Source organism: Pinus tabuliformis, chromosome J (genome assembly GCF_031772625.1).
Source record: "Pinus tabuliformis cultivar Carrire ecotype Pingquan chromosome J, CPIR1, whole genome shotgun sequence".
Lineage (NCBI taxonomy): Eukaryota > Viridiplantae > Streptophyta > Pinopsida > Pinales > Pinaceae > Pinus > Pinus tabuliformis.
In genome coordinates, this window is record NC_142295.1 from 870,359,126 (window position 1) to 870,373,929 (window position 14,804).

General features: G+C 46.2%; 1 protein-coding gene across 4 annotated transcripts in view; it reads right to left on the reverse strand.

Annotated features, from left to right (window-relative positions):
• EMB2247 (protein EMBRYO DEFECTIVE 2247) overlaps window positions 1-14,804 on the reverse strand; it is a 418,314-nt gene that overhangs the window by 203,834 nt on the left and 199,676 nt on the right. The gene's annotated exons all lie outside the window — the stretch shown is intronic.

The following is a 14,804-nucleotide window of genomic DNA, read 5'->3' on the forward strand; positions in this document are numbered from 1 at the left end:
CCACTCTGCACTGCGCTGTCCCAGTAAAATTGTTGCCTGCTGAATTTCAACCTGCTGGTGGAATGTGCCCAAAAACCGCCTAGAAAATCATATCCTTTCAGCCTCGAACTCCTTGGACAAAACCCAAAAGGGAATTTCTCTGGGTTTGAGTTTGGATTTTCGGCCTCCTTGGAGCCTCTCCCCAGCTGCTGCTGCCAAATTCGACTTGCAAGAAACAGCCTGCAAATCCCTCTGAAAACACCCCTAGAATGCTAGGTTCACCTATGCTAACTGGCTCCTTGCTCCCCAGATGATTCTTGGCCCGGATGACTGCTCTCTCAAGCACGACGAGTTTGCTGCCAGAGGCCTCTATGCAATCCCTCTGCCCAGAAAATTGTGTTGTTGTAACCCTTGTTGAGCTAGCTGCAAAACTAAGTGAAAATTTCCTCACCCAACAGCATTTCTAGCTCCTAGAACTCCCATCAAACTCTGGACCTCTTGGCTAGCTCAATCTCCTCCTGCATGTTTCTGGTTGCCCAGAAAATACGCAGTCTCTTCCTCTGCATGGCTAGAAGAAGTGTATGACTGTGCTAGAACTTCTGAAATCTCTATGGAACAGCCTCCCTAGGGCGGGTACAGATGGTCCCCCGAAGTAGAGGTTGAATCTCCCGCTTGGAAGATTCGTGGCTAAACAGTGGGTAGACTCACTAAGGAGCAGAGCGTACAAAAATGAGTTTGTTTATAAAATAATCAAGATGCTGCAAAATGAGAGCTCCTTCCTCTTTTATCACCTTGGGCCCCCTTAGCCTCATGTGGGCCCCTCCTTCCACTAATTCGATTCCCTCCAAGCTCATGCAATGGCCAAGTTTGAATTATTCATGTGGGTGGCCCCCACATTCCACTAGCTGCCAAAAATAAAGTCGAATTCCCTATAGTTCCTAAGTTTTGCGTGTGGGGTCCTCCTCCTAAGCCAAAAATGATGCCAAAATTGTGTAGCTGCACCCCGTGACTAATACATTTGAGAAGGGACATGACAGTCCTCCCCTCCCAAATGTTGCTTGCCCTCAAGCAACCTCAAAGTTGGGTGCTCCAGTATGTGCTCACCTTCCCAGGTGGCATCCTCATTCAACAAGTTCTTCCAGCGTACCAAGAACTCCCTGATGGTCCTGCTCCTCGGTTTCCTCTCCCTGCTCTCCAACATAGCCTCTGGTTCCAACACCAAATGGCCCTCATCATCCAATGGGGCTAGATCAACCGCTGCTGTCACTTGTTGTCCCAGCACCTTCTTCAAGCATGAGACATGAAATACGTTATGGATTCTACTCCCCGGAGGCAACTCTAGCTCATAAGCCACCTCCCCAACCTGCCTAGTCACCCGGTAGGGCCCATAGAAGCGTGGTTGTAGCTTCTTGGCCCCCTTCTGTTTCAGCGTAGACTGTCTGTAAGGCTGCAATCGGAGGTATACTAAGTCCCCCTCCTCAAAGTGCCTCTCTATCCTGTGCCGATCTGCATACAGTTTTTGCTGATTTTGGGTTGTTGCTAAATTATCCTTGAGAGCCTTGAGGATATCTTGGCTCTCTTAGACCCAGTCTTTGGCCTTTAAGGCCCGACTGTCTCTGAAAACAATATCAACAAAATTTAGCGCATCATATCCATAGAGGGCATGGAAAGGAGTCATACCGATAGACATGTGGTGCGTCGTGTTGTAGCAGAACTCGCCCAAGTGCAACCACCAAATCTCACGTCCTCTGCTAACCTGTCACATAGTGCCTCTGATACCCCTCCAACCATTGGTTGACCCTCTACGTCTGACCATCCATCTGAGGGTGATAACTGGTGCAAGGAGTGAGCTACATCCCAACCAACCTGAAGAGCTCCTGCTAAAAGCCACCCATGAATCTGTTGTCTCTGTCGCTCACAATGTTCTTGGGGAGCCTATGTAGTCTGAAAACCTCCTAGAAGAACAACTCGACAACCTGTGCAACAATGTATCTAGTGGGGATGGCGAAGACATGGGCAAATTTGGTCAACCTGTCGACCACTACATATATGCAATCCTTCCCCTGTACCATGGGGAGCCCAGTGATGAAATCCATCGAAATACTTTCCCATTTCCCCTCTGGAATGGGAAGTGGTTGTAGTAGCCCTACAACGTGAGTCAGCTCCCCCATGTTCCGCTAGCAGGCCATACACTCTCGTACGTCCTACAGCACATCCTCCTTGAGGCCCTTCCACGTGAACCTTTCCCGAACAGCCATGTAAGTCTTCCGGAACCCCTGGTGTCTAGACAGTGGTGATTCGTGAGCTGCCTGGAGTACCCTCTCCCTCAACTGCGAATTGGGCACCGAGTAAATGCCCCTTGTAATAGATGACCTCATCCATCACACAGTAACGCTCATCTGCATGTGTCCCCTCCAACAACTCGTAGGCCCTCCTGTCCTTGGAGTACTCCACCAACAGCTGATCCTTCCAATCCTAGCAGATGCTCATGAGAGATAACCTAGCTGGTCTCCTAGATAGAGCATCGAACACCACATTGTGCTTGCCCCGCACATACTCAATGTCAAAATCATAGTCCTACACCTTGTTGACCCATCTCTGTTGCCTATCATTGAGGCCCTGCTGCCCCATGAAATGTCGAAAACTATTGTGATCAGTCTTCACTCGGAATCGGTTTCCCACCAAGTACTGGCGGAACTTGGCCAATGTGTGCATAATGGCCAGCATCTCCTTGTCATATTTGGAATATGACAGCTCATGCAGTAGGAGCTTCCGACTCTCGAAAGCTATGGGATGCCCCTCTTGTGACAATCCGGTTCCAACTCCTACCCCTGATGCATCACACTCCACCATGAATAGCTGGGAAAAGTCTGGGAGTGCCAAAACAAAGCAACTGCTCATCACCTCCTTGAGGTGATCGAAGGCAGCCTGTGCTCCATCAGTCCATGAGAAGGCCCCTTTCTTGGTCAAGTCGGTCAAGGGTGCTATCAGTTGTGAGAACCCTTTGACAAACATCCCGTAGTAAGTGCAAATACCCAAGAAGCCTCTCAGCATAGTCACATCTCGGGGTACTAGCCAATCCTGGATGGCTTGAATCTTCTCCACGTGAACCTTCACCCCATCTGCTCCAATGATATGCCTGAGATAAAGCATCTCTGTCAATCCAAATTCACACTTGGAGAGCTTGGCATAAAATTGTTGCTCCTCCAGAATGCGCAATACCTCCTCCAAGTGTTGGAGGTGCTCCTCCCACGTTCGGCTATAGATCAGGATGTCATCGAAGAACACTAGCACGAACCTCCTCAGTTGTCCCTGAAAGATATGGTTCATGCAAGACTGGAAAGTGCTTGGAGCGTTGGTCAGTCCAAATGGCATGACCAGAAACTCAAAGTGCCCATAGTGGCACCGGAAAGCTGTCTTTGGGATGTCCTAATCTCAAACTCTAATCTGGTGGTACCCTAAACGCAGATCAATCTTAGAGAAGTACTTGGCTCCTCTAAGCTCATCCATTAGCTCATCAATATGGGGAATGGGGTACCAGTTCTTAAGAGTCTTTCGATTAAGGGCTCGATAGTCGATGTTGAAATTTCTAAGTATTATCTGTTAGAAATTTTACCCATATTCTCTGGTTTATTTCTCCTACTTGTTAATTATGAACAAGTTATTTAAACATATAAATATCGAAATAAACACAATACAGTCTGAACCACCTACAGATCAATAGCTGAAAGAAATATCAAACACACAAGTGACACTATTATTTTTGGACAACTCATCCCCGGAAAAACCCGACTTGGGAAAATCGGTGCAGCAATTCTGAGGGTTATTTTATTATGCAGTTTATCCTTGAGTACAACTGGGTGCCAAACCGGCAAACCCAATAGAGAATAATCCGGCAGTAATACCTCTCTATTCGGAAGCAGATATTCAGAAAATCTGCCCCACGAAACCCTCTCCAGCAACCTCTGAAGCTCAGCGTCAACCCACTTGGCCTCAGTGTCAGCCCAGAACCCTCTGCGTCAGCCCTTTAAGGAACTATGCAGCCTCTATGGCCCTCTGCGTCACTCCTGCTGCCCTCTGCGTTGATGATGCAAGCCCTTCTGGCCTCTGCGCTGTCTCTGCTGGGCTTTGCGTGTTCCCTCTGGCTCAGCATCTGCCTCTCTCTGCTTCTGCGCTGGTCTCTTGGCACTATCTCTGCCTCTCTGCCTCGTACTCACTACCCCTCGCTGCAACTGATCACTGATTAGAGTTCTCTTAGCAAACCCCGCTTTAGAAAATCGAATGACTGATCACTCTGGTGTATTCTCCAACTAGCCCTCAAGCCTCCTTTTATACTTTTCCTGTTGGTCCTTCAACGGTCAAGATTACATCTCTAATCAACAACTAAGATTAGATTTGTCTTGATCCATGTTATTTCGAACCTTCTAACCCAGTTTTATATTAATAACCATTAATATTTTATTTTTCCTAAGTTTAGACTTAGGAACTCCATTAAAAATATTAATTATTTTAATATCTCCTTAACCGGGTAGAATTTGACCAAACCACTTCTGGGTCTTGGAGATCTCATGTGCTTTAACCTCTCCACCAATTTTCATGGCTAGAGCACATTTGATGCTATCCCAAATCAACACTCCCTCTTAGCAAGGATTGTGCTCTAGTAATACTCCTCAATGAGCATTACTTTGATTATACGACACCGGTACCTGTGCTAATGCTAGGCCTCCCCACCAAACATCCTCTGCACTGTTGCATCCTGTATTGTTCCCCATGGCTCTGCCACTGCCACTGTTGCATCCATACGACAGCTCCCTCTGCATCTGTGCTGCTGCTGGTCCTTTCTCCCAACAATGCATCTGCACTGCAACCCCCTCTCATCATGCTGCATCGTGCTACTGCTAACTGCTACTGCACTGCAACTCAGTTACTGAGAAGTAAGTAACTGATCCACCCAACTACTGACATCCCTGTCAGGCTAGAAACACTCTCGATGCTGAAGCTCTCTTTGCCGCTATCAAGTGCTCCCTCTACTGCCTCTGCGCTGTTGCAATAACTCCCTACCTCTCGCACTGCTGCAAACCTCTCTTTGCCATCTTGCACTGTTGCAACCTCCTCAGTGCCTCTCGCACTGCTGTAGCCTCCTAGCTCTGCGTTGCCCGAGACTGTTGCACTGTAGCACTCTCTGTCGCTTCATCCGCATCCGTTTCTACCGAAATCCGCCAGTCCTGATACTCTCTCTTCAGGGCTCCCATAGCAAGGATCTGATCCAAGAGTTTGGGTACCTCAAGGATCCTGCCCCTCATCGCCTATAATCAGGACTAAAGGTACATGAGCACTCATGGCACAATCATCATCCTCCTCTACCTCCTTTTCCGCCTTCGTTGGTGCTGCCTTGGAGTCAGACGCCTCTCCCTTGTTCTCCTTCCTCGGATACCGGTTCGCATAATGACCTAGTTCCCCACAGTTGAAGCACTTAACCTTGGAGAGGTCCTTTCCCTTCCTCTTTTCCTACTTCTTTGCAGATGCGAGAGCTGCATCCTCTTCCTCTTCCTTCTTGATCCAGACTCCTTTGTTGCTACTTCCCATCTTGCTCAGCCGTCTGATCTCTTCTTGGAGAAGAGTTGCCCACAATTCTTCCCAATCTGGAATATTCGCCCTGCCCAGAATGCTCTGGAAAAATGTATCCCACTCCTCGGAGACTGCGTTTAAACTCCTGATCCGGCGTGGCCCCTATAGAAGTCAGTTGGTCCCAGATCTCCTTCAATCTCTCGAGGAAGTGATCTATCTGCTCCCCCTTCTGCATCTGGTATTACTGCAGCCGATTCTCAAGTAACATCTTCCTCTACACGGAAGTTTGTTGGTACAACGTCTTCAAGGTGTCCCACATTTTCTTTGTCGTATCCTTCTCGGCAATATGTTGAACCACATGATCCTTGACCGCATCAAGGATGATGCATTTTGCCTTGGCCATTGCCTCCTCATACTTCTCATTATCAGCCGAGTCCACTGGGATAGCCATTGTTCTCAAGGCGAAGGCCTTAATGCGATGTCTATCTAGAATGGACAAGATCTTGGCCTTCCAGACTACAAATTTGGACGCCCCGTCCAGCCTGTCCTGATCCCTTAGTCCATTCATGGCCATCTCTCTACTCTTCCTTTAGACTCCTCCGAGTCTCTACTTCCCTCTGGAAGTTCTCTCTTCGACTCCCTCTAAGTCGCTACTTCCCGTCTGGAAGTTCTCTGTTAGACTCCCTCTGAGTATCGATTTCCCTCCTAGAATGCCTACCAACCGTCGAGTCGCACCTCTCCGATCTCCTATGCATCTGCAACACTGATCCGAATTTCATTGCTAGCAATCCACCTCGGTAGCTACTCCCTCTACCTTGGTTTTGCCCGTTAGGTACTATTCTGACTCGGCAGCAACAGCACCCCACCAACTTCACTCCTCGCAATCTGCCCACAGCTTCCTAAGCCCCAGCAACAGAAAGACTGAGCCTCTAGGCTCTGCGCAATCCCGACACTAGCTGAAATGCTTCCCTAGCCAACTGCGTCAACTCACTTGGTCTCTACGTGAGCCTTTTCTGCCCTCCTCAGCCTCTGCATTGGCCTCTCTCTCGCCCAGACTGATGACGTAGTCCCTCTGCGTCAAACCTTTCCATCGCTTTCTACTAGGAACAACTTCTGTCACTCGGGATGGTTGTTTCTGCTTCAGTTGGTGCCTTCACCTCTCTTGTGATCTGCAACCATGCTCTGATACCATGTTGAAATTTCTAAGTATTACCCATTAGAAATTTTATTTGTATTCTCTGGTTTATTTCTCCTACTTGTTAATTACAAACAGGTTATTTAAACATATAAATATCAAAATAAACACAATACAGTCTCAACCATCTGCAGATCAACCACTGAAAGAAATAGCAAACACACAAGTGACACCGTTATTTTTGGACAACTCATCCCCGGAAAAACCCAACTTGGGAAAACTGGTGCAACAATTCTGAGGGTTATTTTATTATGCAGTCTATCCTTAAGTACAACTGGGTACCAAATCGGCAAACCCGATAGAGAAAATAATCCAGCAGTAATACCTCTCTATTCGAAAGCAGATATTTAAAAAATCTGCCCCACGAAACCCTTTCAAGCAACCTCCGAAGCTCAGCGTCAGCCCACCTGGCCTCAGCGTCAGCCCCAAACCCTCTGTGTCAGCCCTCTAAGGAACTGCGCAACCTCTACGTCACTCCTGCTACCCTCTACGTGGATGAAGCATGCCCTTCTGGCCTCTACGCTGTCTTTGCTAGGCTCTGTGTGTTCCCCTTGGCTCAACTTCTACCTCTCTCTGCTTCTGCATTGGTCTCTCGACACTATCTCTGCCTCGTACTCACTGCCCCTCGCTGCAACTGATCACTAATTCGATTTCTCTTAGCAAACCCCGCTCTAGAAAATCGAATGACTGATCACTCTGGTGTATTCTCCGACTGTTCCTCAAGCCTCCTCTTATACTTTTCATGTTGGTCCTTCAACAGCTGAGATTACATCTCTAATCAATGGATAAGATTAGATTTGTCTTGACCCATGTCATTTGGAACCTTGTAACCCAGTTTTATATTAATATTCATTAATATTTTATTTTTCCTAAGTTTAGACTTAGGAACTCCATTAAAAATATTAATTATTTTAATATCTCCTTAACCGGGTAGAATTTGCCCAAACCATTTCTGGGTCTTGGAGATCTCATGTGCTTTAGCCTCTCCACATCCGATGCTACCCCAAATCAATAGTCGATACACATCCAAAGGGTTCCATCCTTCTTCTTCACCAACACTACAAAAGAAGCGAAAGGACTCGAACTTGGCCTGATATGGCCCAACGCCAGCAACTCCTGGATGGCCTTCTCTATCTCGTCCTTATAGGCTTTGGGGTGCCTGTAAGGAGTAGTGATAACTGCCTGTATACCCGGCTCCAGCTCAATGGTGTGCTCAAACCCTCTATCTGGTGGCTGCCCTGGTGGAATGTCCCCGAACACTACTACATACCTGTCCAGTAAAGCTTGTATGTTTGCTGGTGGTGGCTGCGCCTATCCCCCAACCTCTGAGATCCTCAACTCGACTACCATTCAATGTCCCCATGCCGGAGATCTGCCTCCATCCTATGGGCCGAAACTGTCTAAGGCAGATAAGACTGCATGCCTCTCAAGACCACTAGTTTGCCATTTGGTCCCATGAACTCCATCTTAGGTTTCCTCCAATCTGTCGTGACTCGCCCAAGGGAATAGATCCACTGGACACCCATCACCACGTTGGTGTCTGGCACCTCGACCACAAAGAAGTGGTTTGTCATCAAGTAGTTTCCCATGAATAATTTCAAGGAGGGCACGTATCTAGTACACTGGATGGTACGATCACCTGGTACTAGGACTGAGAACCCCTCAAACTCTGTTGTGGTGAGGCCCCTCCTCTGGACCTGTTATGCATCTATGAAATTGTGGGTAGCCCCATTGTCTACCAACACTGACACCCTCTGTCCCTATACTGTACCTCTAATCCTAAGTGTCAAAAACTTAGGAATCCCGCATAAAGAAGCAAGGACTCCTCTCAATGAGGCAAGTGATGCCCCTCCCTGTGGAGGTGGTGGTGGTGGCCCACTGTCCGCCAGACTCTCTCCATCTGTCCCACCACAATCCTGCTCCACCTCGTCCTCTTGGTTACTGTCAGAAAGGACCTCAATGTAATGTGCTCTACCTGTAGTGCACCTATGGCCAAGTGCCCAGGGCTCTCTGCATGTGAAGCACAGCTTCCTCCTCTAGAGGTCCTTCCGAGTCTCCTCATCTAACTGCCCCCTCCCCTGTGTGGTCCTTGGTGGTGGGGGTCTAGTCTCATGCCCCTTCTATGGAAAAGGGGTCCGTGCAACAAAAGGTGCTCTGGTCTTGGGGACGGCCCCCTATAAATCTCTGGCACACACCACTGCTTCCTACAATGTGGAGGATCTATGTGACTTCACTAGTCCACACAGGTGCTCAAGCAAGCCCTCAATGAAGGTGTATACCCTCCTTGCCTCAGACAGATCTGGGACCATCACTGACACACGTAGAAAGTCTCAGAAGTATTGCTCTTGGTTGCTTTTTTGGCACAGTTGTGTCAGTTCCCTGAAAGATGCCTGCGGATTCCTCTGATCAAATCACTCCACCACCCTCCGAGTGAAGTCCTCATAAGAAACTATCTAGGCATGCCCCAAAGTGGTCAGGTCGTGAAACCACCAATCATGGGCTTCCCCTTCCAAGTACAATGCTGCCATCTTAATGGCTTCCTACTCTGTCATCCTGTTAAGTTGAAAGTATGTGTCCATCTTTTCAACCTAAGCCCTGGCTGTGCACTTGGCAGTGCCATCAAATGTAGGCAAACACATCCTCACTATAGTTATCTGCAGCTCATAGTACCCCTTGTTCCTCTCACTCTGCTTGAGCTTGCAATAATCTCTGAAGGAGAGGGCTTCTTTGAAGTCTTCGTCCATCGCTTGCCACTCTCTGAAGTAATCCCCCATCTGGAGAGTGTCTTCCTCCCTTGTTGGTTCGATTTGTGCCACTGGCACAAAAGAGGGTAGTGTAGCCCTAGTTGCACACTAACTGAAGGGCGTTGCGCTCCTAGTGAGGGGTGATCGAAAGGCTAAGAGGCCCCAAAAGTTTCTCCACATAAAAACCCTCTAGGTGTGGCCCTGTCTCTATTTTGTGACTTGATCTCCTCCAGCATGTCGTTCTGCCCCTTGGCCAAGTCACTCAAAGCCCTCAAGAGGCTATCGAAAGCCATCTCCTCCCTGCTCTTGGGCTCTGCCATTTCCTCCTCTCCAGCCACTGCTTTCCCTCCTTTCTCCGTATCTGGTGTAATTTCTAACTCCCTTTCTCTGCTCCTGTACCTCTGCCTCTGGCAAGTGATATTCTGCTGGTCTTCTCCTCCCATAGGAAACAAACCCTACAGCTGAGCCAAGAACGAGGCTCTAATACCAATGTAATGTTCCTATGTAGGAATATACGTGATATTTAAACAAATAAACAATGTCACCGCATAAAATTAAAAACATGCATTATACATCCATAAAAACACTGTAAATCTGAAACTGTTGAGCCATATATTATAAACTCTGAGAGCATAGGTACAAGATAAATGAGATGGTGCGCCTGGGCTTGTCTCAAGGACAAGTTTGACAAAACCCAGGTGATGGAATAGTTGAGCTGAAGGCTGCCCAGTTGCTGCAGAACTCTGCACTGCATTGTCCTAGTAAAAACTGTTGCTGTTGAACTTCAACCTGCTGGAATATGCCCAAAAACCTCCCAGAAAATTATATCCTTTTAGCCTCGGACTCCTTGGACAAAACCCAGAAGGGAATTTCTCTGGTTTTGACTTTGAATTTTCGGCCTCCTTGGAGCGTCTCCCTAGCTGCTGCTGCCAAATTCGACTTGCAGGAAACAGCCTGCAAATCCCTCTTAGAACACCCCTAGAATGTTGGGTTCACCTGTGATAACCAACTCCTTACTCCCCGGATGATTCTTGGCCCGGATGACTGCTCTCTCCAGCACCACGAGTTCGCTGCCAGAGGCCTCTGCGCAATCCCTCTACCTAGAAAATCGTACTGTTGTAACCCCTATTGAGCTGGCTGCAAAACTTAGCGAAAATGTCTTCACCCAACAGCCTTTCCAGCTCCCGAAACTCCTAGCAAACTATGGACCTTTTGGCTGGCTCAATCTCCTCCTACGTGTTTTTGCCTACCCAGAAAATCATACCCTTGTAACCCCTGTTGAGCTGGCTGCAAAACTCAACGAAAATTTCCTCACCCAACAGCCTTTCCAACCCCCGGAACTCCCAGCAAACTATGGACCTGTTGGCTAGCTCAATCTCCTCCTGCATGGTTTTGCCTGCCCAGAAAATATGCAGTCTCTTCTGCGTGGCTGGATGAAGTGTATGACTGTGCTGAAATCTTTGAAATCTTTGTAGCACGGATGGTCCCCTGAAGTAGAGGTTGAATCTCCTGCTTGAAAGATTCATGGCTAAACAGTCGGTAGACTCGCTAAGCAGCAGAGCATACAAAGATGAGTTTGTTTGTAAAATGATCAAGATGCTGCAAAATGAGAGCTCCTTCCTCTTTTATCACCTTAGGCCCCCTTAGCCTCATGTGGCCCCTCCTTCCACTAATTTGATTCCCTCCAAGCTCATGCAATGGCCAAGTTCGAATTATTCATGTGGGTGGCCCCCACATTCCACTAGCTACCAGAAATAAAGTTGAATTCCCTATAGTTCCTAAGTTATGCGTGTGGGGTCCTCCTCCTAAGCCAAAAATGATGCCAAAATTGTGTAGCTGCACCCCGTGACTAATACATTTGAGAAGGGACATGACAGGGAGAGGTGACCCAAGTACCCTAAATGTACAATTGTTATATGTCCTCTCTAGACACCCTAATGATCTCTACTTTAGTTAGGAGATCGGTAAGGCATCTTTAAGGAGTGCCAAAAAGGAGGAATGTGCTCAATAGAATGTCAATAGAATGAAGGAGCAAAGAAGACTCAGAAACCAACATCGCCTTCACCCTGAAAGGTCTGTGGAGGCAATCTTCTCTAAAGAAAAGGGCCAAGCAAGGGTACATTCCCATCTTGTAGTTGAGTCACCCATGGTGTTTATTATGTGAAAAAAAGGCAACACTTAAATGCTCTCAGGGAATAAGGAGTGGGTGTAAATTCAACTTGGACATTGTCCTACAAGAGAAGTCTCATTTAAGGATCCTCCTCATTACCCCTCATTGCACATGACGGTTACGTGTGTGATTTTCAACACCTTCATGCAGTTTGGCTTCTTAGAGATGATGTTATCATTGGTTTCTTTCTTGCCTTGGTTTGAGGAGACACATTTCTCCCATTATGATGGATTGTCATTGGTTCTCTCTTTATGGTTGCATATTTTGGTAGATGGATCAGTTTAATAATGGATAGTTAATGGTGATGCTTGTTACTTCATGTGACTTTTTTTGGCATCATGGTGTTGTGTACTTGCTATATTGCTTTTCATGCCTAGATGGTATTAACCCTTCCATATATGGTTCTAGCCTCACCCACCCCGCAAGGAGTCTGGTGGTGATGATGATGTGACATGTTATGGCTACTACTAGTGGAACACCTTGGTAATTATTGATGGATATGTTTGTCGTGGTGGTATAGCATTTTTCCAATGGTTGAAGGCTCATGAGGGGTATTTGAGGCTTTTCCTTTGCATTTGCTCACATATGTGATAGAGCTTTGGTGCATTTCAAGATAAGAAACCCAAAGGTTTTCCCTAAGTTTTGAAGATGAATTACTGCTCCTCATGTGTTGGTATTTTCCAGTCCTTTAATGGTTTTATTTGGCAGGATTGAGCTTGGATTAAGCCTATGTTGTGAGTGCCCTAACCTATTTGGGGTGTTGTTAACACACAATCTCACACCCAAAGACATAAAGTTCCAACTCCTAGTGTTAAATCTCCTAATACCAACCCAGATTTATTTTCTCGCAACAATTTTTATTCCTATTTATTTTACCAAATAAATTTTGAATTATTGAAAAATAAAATCACTCATATTTTTAACTTCCAAAAATTAATATGTAGCAAAAATGAAACGAAGAGATCAACCACACATTATAATTAATAAACACCCACAACAATTCTCCTTCATTTATTAATTTGGAAAATCAAGGCTTCAACCCACAAAGAATTTACAAAGAAAAATACAATGACTGGAACCTGCAATTTAGCCGCACTAGAATAATTCGGCCTAAGGAAATTTGACCAATTGGAAACTAGTCACTAAAAAAATTAGGCCTTGAGAAAATCGGCCCACCTCTCACTAGCAAATCAACCCGTGCGCCTTGCCCTTGTGCATTCACAAATCGGCCATAACAAAACGGCCTTCCCAGCAATTGTGCTTCCTCACTTCATCAATTTGGCCTCTCCAATCTCCAACAAATCAGCCTCCTGGAACACTCCCAAAATTATCCATGTATTCTCCTTCTCCTCAATCGAACTGAGCCTCTCACTACAGAGAATTTGCTCTCTCCTTGAGAAAATAGCTTTCTCAAAAATATTGTAGCTATCTCTCTTCCTTGTTTCTGTCTTCACCTCTCCCTTACGCTTTCATTTATAATCTTCATTAAGCCCAAATCCCTAACCCTAATCTCTCTTCTAGCAGATCTAGGAGATCATGGTTGAAATTACTTCTAAGTCACTTGAATAATTTTATTATTTATCCTTAAATGACTAAACAGTGCACAATAATTAATTGACTTTAATTATTGTACTTTTCCTAAGTTAGACTTAGGAAAGAAGACGTAAATACCTAAAGAGGCAATAAATCATTTTCTACATGCCAAGACACGAAGCCTATGCAGAAGACCTTATGAAGCTATTACAAGCTTCAACATTCCCTAATAGCAAGGAACAGATTCTCCATTGTCCCCAACTTATCTCGGTACTTCACAAACTTCCCTTTCGCGAGATGCTTAGTTAGAAGTTGAGAATATCTGCCACCTGCTCTTTTGTGGAAATGTACTACAGTCTCACAGCACCTCTCAAAACTCAGTCTCTGATGAAGTGACATCTGATCTGGATGCACTTGGACCAATCATGAAACAAAGAATCTCAGAGAGCTTAATGTAGCTTTGATTGTCACAATGAATCACTGTTGGCCCCATCTCCAAATCAAATAGTCCTACAAGCATCTTGTGAAGCCAAATTGCCTCACAACGCACCGTACTCATTGCCATGAACTCTGCCTGTGCTGAACTAAGTGCCACTGACTGTTGCTTCCTACTCTACCATGAGATCATGGTAGAACCCAAGTGAAAACAACATCTAGATGTGGATTTTCTGTCCACGACACTCGTTGCCCAATCAGAATTTGTGTACCCTTGCAACTTCACTTCCCTAACTCCAACATATCTGAGCCCATAGTCCATTATACCTTGCAGATATCTCAGCACATGCTTCGTTGCCACCCAATGGACCTGTCTTGGTTCCACCATGAACTAGCTGAGTGTGTTCACAACAAAATGGATATTCAACCTAGTGTTGACCAGATACATAAGGAACCTATCAGCTACCTATATAGTGTGGGATCCACCAACTCGCCCTCAGAAGCACTCAGCTTCTTCAAGTTAGTGATCATCGATGTAAACATAGGCTTGCAATCCTCCATCCTAAACCTCCTCAAGATATCAATTGTATACATTCCCTACCAAAGGAAAATCGCTCCAGGTTGTTGCCACACCTCCAATCCCAAAAAGTAGTACATCAAGCTAATGTCCTTCATCTCGAACTCTGAAGCAAGATCCTCCTTGCACACCCCTATAAACTTGTTCAATCCTGTCAAGAAAAGATCGTCCGCATAAAGTACCAAGATGAGTGGTCCAACTTCAACGAGTACATAGTATAGGTTGGGGTTTGTCTTACTCTTGGTGAAGCCCAAACAAAGAAGATATCCATTGATCTTGGTGTACCATGCACAGGGAGCCCGCTTTAGCCTATAGAGGGCTTTCTTCAACCTACACACATGAGATTCTCTCCCATGCACCTCAAACCTCGAACGCTGCTCAATATACACATCCTCAATCACCCCATTGAGCAATGCAGTTTTCACATACATCTGATGTATCCTCCACACCATTTAAGAAACAACAGACATGACTTCTCTAATGGATGCATATCTGGTAATAGGTGCAAATGTCTCCTCATAATCCACTCTCTCCTACTAGGACAACCCTCTCGCCATGAACCTCCCTTTGTACTTCTCAACACTGTCATCGACTAAATGTTTC